Genomic DNA, 6,000 nt, shown 5'->3' with positions numbered 1-6,000 from the left:
CGACGTCTATAACAACGCAGACGTCGGTTAGTGTCTTTTTAAACCTCTTTATATATTCATGTTGACGTCGGTTTAATCATAGGTGGACGTCTATATAGAGTAATTAGACGTCGGTGTGAGTATAAGCAGACGTTTATATAGATGTCCCGTAGACGTCACCCGTATAGACGTCGGTTTTGAAAGTGACGTTAAAAGTCCAAATTAACCGACGTTAAACAACGTTTTTGCACTAGTGGAAGAGATATTAAGAGAATAATTGGTGATGGACAAAGATAACTAGTTTACTAGAAACATTATCGCCAAAGATTTTTGTGCATGTCTTTGGTTTCCTGTTTTGTTATGTGAAATTGGGAAGAACAACCTCTAAAATTGAAACTCTTTTTGCTTCCAAATGGAATCAATTGATACATCTCAAAAATCACATCCCATTACAATTTCTTTGGATTATTGTGCTATGGACTTGGTTGAATTATCAAGAGTTTCAAGCAATTGTCAATACTCACATTCTCAATGTATTAACCTTGAAGGCTTATATACTAGAAGCTTGCACGTGAAATTTTCTTGTTTATTGATTTTTAGATGGTTTTGTGAATGTAAGAAATCTATTTGGATGCGAAAAAGGTTTAGGCCTTTACCATCTTCTTGTGTGTTTTTTATGTGTGGTTGTCTAGATCTCATCATGTAAGGGAAGGTATCGTTATCCTCTCTTTTTTCTCTATTCTCCTCTCTTTTTCTACTTTTGTATAAGGGTTGACAATCCTAGTGTTCGACTTTAATTCATAAAAATACACTTCAATCATATCTTTTTTTTTTGTTAAGACTAGTTGCACTATGAGAGGTAATTTGTCTAAAAGGGAATTGGAGAATGTCATTACAAAATTTTCTAATTTAAAGCACTTCAATATTAACATCCACCCTAAAATATCAATACACATTACCAATATCTTAGTAGCTAGATAAGCGTATAGTCCAATAACCTATGTTGACATCTTCCGTGGTAAGACTGGTGAATTTTTAGGTTGCTTTCAATGGTAATGCATATGCCATTAGAATAGAGTAGAGCTTATGAGAACTGTTTTTTTTTAGCAATAAAATTAGCAATTGATAGAGTATGGTTAAATATTTGGATTGAAGTTGATTCTTTTTGTAACACAATCTTTGTGAATCATTACATTATTTCTTAGGACATAAAAAACAAATGGAGAAAATGCCTAGATAGAATTAGACACTTATAATTTAATATTACTCACATATTTAGAAAGGAAACAAGTGTGTAGACAAACTAAACAACCAATGTGGGTATTGACTCATGAGTTGGGTTCTTTTGGCTCTATAGTCTAGCACCAACTTATTCTCTTGATTTTTTTTAGAAACAAGTTTGGTATGTCAGAATTTATATTTTCTTAGTGTAGTTAGGAGTGGGAAAAAAAATTGAACTCCACTGAAGTATCCATTAACTGCACTATATTAAACAAAACAAAAATTAACTGTTTACAATAAAAACTGAACTTTATCATTTTATAGTTCAGTTTTAGAAAATTAAATCTTTAAAATTACAATTTAGTTAACTACTCATTAACTTAAAATTTATTTTTTTTATACTTTTTACTTGTTTAAGAGTGTTTAAAGTTACAATTTAGTTTTACTATTATCGACTTGACCGAAGCTAACTTGTTGAATTTGACCAATTTTCGACAATGGCTTACTCAGTCAAGTTTCAATTGGGACTAACTCAACTAAGTTTCGATTTTGTCTGACTTGACCAATTTTCAGTTGAGATTAACTTAGTCAAATTCGATTGATTTTTGGTCGGATCGTCTCGACCATTCTTGGTCATGCTAGCCAAACTAATTTTCAACCAAGGCCGACTTAGTCGAATTCGGCCAATTTCGATCAGAACCAACTCAACTAAGTTTTAGTTGCGGTTGTCCCAACCAAATTCGGACAATTTTCAGTGAGGACCAATTCGGCCGAGTTTTGGGCCATGGCTATTCCAATAGAATTCAGTCAATTTTTTACCGAGACCAACTCGATCGAATATCGGTTGAGATTGACTTGATTGAGTTTCATCTATGACCTTCTCAACCAAATTTAGTTGTTTTTAGGCTGGGGTTGACTCGACCGAGTTTTGATAGCTCGTCTCTACCGAATTTGATCGAATTTTAGTCCCAACTTATTTCGACATTTTGCTTAACTTGGTCCATCTCAACCTTTGACTCGACCTCAACTTTTTATTTTTTTTATAAGAGAACCTATGTTCTTGAGTACAGGCAACTCTTTCCTATTTATTTAATTAATTTTTATTTTTTTTCAAGGTTTTAAAATAATAGTTCAATTCAATTCAGTTTGTTAGAACAAAAAATAGTTTAGTTCAATTTGTCTAAACTATTATTCGGTTCAATTCAATTTAGATGAACTATTTTTTGGTTCATTACAACTTTTAACATTTTAATGCAGTTCAATTAATTTTGTTCACCCTTAAGTGTAGGTGTTTGTTTTGTGACCACTTGGACTTTCCCTTAAGTCTCTTGTACTTATTTTCTATTTTTTCTTATGTTATTTAACCATTTCTTAAGTCGAATATTGAAAGATGAAAATTTAAAACAATAAGTGATATTAATAAGTACATAAGAATATAATATCTTGTTTTGATTAAAAAATATTATATTTTATATACACAGTAAAAAATTGCATAATTACAAATTAGAAAAGAAAATTTTCGGTAAAATACATTTTGTTGATGAAGTTTAGAATTTTTGTTCTAATGTATATTTTATTTTCTTTAATGTATTTGTTAGTAAAATCAGTCAATAATTTATAATTTTATTATCAGCAGCATTTTCGTTGATATGAATTTGTTCATAAATTTCCTTGGTAAATATGTTAAAATCTCCAGCTTAAACTTTGATAATTTTGTGATAAAATTTGACAATAAGATTGTGAGGAATTTTATTTTTTTACATCCGTCAATAATTAAATTTTTCAAAATTCTTGATTAAAGTTTATCAGTAGTTGAATTTTTAGAGTTTCGATAAATGATTTTTTTAAGAATTTTTCGGTAAATTCATTGATTAAAGTTTTTAAAAGTTTGTAAATAATTAAATTTTTTGAAAATTCATTCATAGAATTTATTGGTAATTGTTTTGTTTCTAAATAAAGGTCAATTTTTTTGCTAAATATGATTTAAAAGTTAATTGGAAATAGTGAGAAGAAAAAAGGACGATAAAGACAAGATAAAGACAAGATAAAGAAAAAAGAGGAAGAGTACTTAAAGTGGTAATAATGGTAAGAAAAGTGGTAACAACATAGTTAAAGGAGAAAGATGAAGAAGAAAAAGATAAAAGAAGAAAATTAGAGAGAAAAGAAAAAAGAACACAAGAAGAAAGAGGAGAAAAAAAAGAGAAAAGGAAAGAGAAAAAAAAAGAAAAAAATTAAAAGATAATGATACTTTGACAACATTTTTCTTGACTAACATTTTAACATCATCGTGTTATTATGTGATTGGTCCATGTGTTTATGATTATTATTATTGATTGTAGAATAATTTTGGACCAATCATAAAATGATACATAGATAATGTTAAAATATTGTCAAAATATTATTATCCAAACTTAAATCTTGATATCTGTCTGAAATAAATTTTTTGTATAATTATCAATAAACAATCACAATCAGATTTTGATATTTAATAATTTTTAACATATTTTTGTTGTGCATCTATAAATTTATGGGTTAAATATGTTTTTAGTCCCTATACTTTGGGCTGATTTTGGTTTTAGTCTCTCTTTCAAACTAAACTAAGGTACAATTTAGTCCTTCAACTTTAGAAAACTCTGGTTTTAGTCTTTTTTACCAATTTTTTTTAACTTTATTTGTTTTTTCAAACGCATTTCTCAGTTAACATTGAAGCAAAAATGTGTCAAACAGTGTACACAATCCAAATGCTATAATGAAACGTGCATTTCTCGGTTAACATTGAAGCAAAAATGTGTCAAACAGTGTAAACAATCCAAATGCCATAATGAAACGTGCTTGAAATTAAGTTAAAAAATTTGGCAAAAAGAACTAAAACCAGAGTTTTCTAAAGTTGAAGGACTAAATTGTACCTTAGTTTGAAAGAGAGACTAAAACCAAAATCGCCTCAAAGTATAGAGACTAAAAACATATTTAACCCTAAATTTATTGATGAATCTTTTACTTACTATGATTTGTCAACAATTTTATTTTGTCGACATATTTTTGCATACTAATACTTCTTTGTAGTGATATTTGTTAAGATCACAACATTATTTTATACATATGAAAAACAAAAATCTCTCTATCGGGTTAAAAAAAGCTTATAAAAGTTAATTTATGCTTAAGTTAATTTGAATCTATCTAAAATTTAATATTAACTTTTCTTTTTTTTTATATTACAATTCTTGCGAAAATAAATTGATCCAAACACGTCATAATGATATTATATACCTTGTGAGTTGCATGTTGATTATGTGAATTATAATTGTAAGCTTGAAAAGTTCTGAATGGTATACTGAAAGGAAAAGGTTATCACCGTCGCATTATGGAGAAAGGGAGACTGAACAAGGAAACAAAGGGAGGAATTATTCAAATACGTAATTATTAGTTATCAGCCTTACTCATCAAAACTCACTATTATTTATTTTGTCTCTGAAATGACAGCATTTGAAAGTATCTACCTAGGAAGAAGATAAGGTAGAATAAATTCAAGATTATCTAGGCATGCTGATGTAAAATAAAATTTAATTTATCTGTATAGTCAAACTTGGAGCAGTTTCAATGGTGATACGTACGACAGAAAGCTCATTTGTATTAGCAAATATTTAAGTATTATAATCCAATCGTTATGAATTGATTGAATGAGTCCTTGACCTCAAAAAGGAGAAAACCAAATTCACCACTTGTTTTGGATGCTAATGGCATGAGCTTATATATAACTCCTAATGGTTATCCAAATTTCACTCATAGTGTTCATAACTTTCAAAACTTTTCAAGCAATTACTTTCAAGTGGGTCTTGCATGTTGACAAAAAGTTCCTCCATATACATTGAACAAGATACACAAAAAATCTATTTGACAAAGGGTAATTAATTACCTTCAAACTATCTTTGATGGGGTCTACAAGAAAAGCTTTGGACCATGAAGTTTTGAAGTTAAAACTAATTGAACCGTATGGTCCAGATTATTATATATTTATCCCAACTCAAACCAATCGGACGGTTCTAGAAAGTAAGAGATAGTCAAACAGTCATTGAGTACAGCTGAACCAATGGAGATATTGGACGACCAGTGACACAAATGTCCAGTCTTAGTTAAAAAGCAAGTTTTGCTATAAGGATTAAGGTAAACAGTAATTAGAAGTATTGGATCGAGATTAGGCGACAATTAAGGTTTTAATAATCTCAAGCTCGTTACAAAAATTATAAATACAAGTCAATCGTAAGAAGTAGGTGATTGCATTTACTATGCATTTATTATCCAAGCATTTAGCCACCGTACAGACAATTACTGACTTAAGCATTGGAAAACCTTTGTGAATTACACCTTTAGACGAAAGAGGAAAGACAAGAATTAAAAGAACGGCTACCAGATGGAATCTTAGAAAAAGTTGTACAGTTATTTGAAGTGATTCGATCTCACACTTGGAATATTAATGAAGTTGGACTAAGAAAGTGGTTTTAAAAAACATTCATTATATATGGTGAATTATGTACATGAATGGACCATTGAACCTAATCACCATTGAGAAATCATGTAAGGACAATGTATCCTGAAACAAAATAGACCACCACCTTATCAAATTCAGAATTCCATGTTTGATTTTCTAATGTCTTAAGAGGGGTTTCGAGTATGTGCATGTTTTCATCAGTACTGGGATTAACATTCTGAATCTTTGAACCCTTCAACGAACTTAGTTCAGACAGCTGTTTCTTTTGTGAGCTGTGTGGATAGGCACTTTTTCACATGCTTAATTTATTATTA

Source organism: Vigna radiata, unplaced genomic scaffold (genome assembly GCF_000741045.1).
Source record: "Vigna radiata var. radiata cultivar VC1973A unplaced genomic scaffold, Vradiata_ver6 scaffold_179, whole genome shotgun sequence".
NCBI lineage: Eukaryota > Viridiplantae > Streptophyta > Magnoliopsida > Fabales > Fabaceae > Vigna > Vigna radiata.
The sequence above is the reverse complement of the archived record's forward strand: the minus strand, read 5'-3'. Positions refer to the sequence as shown.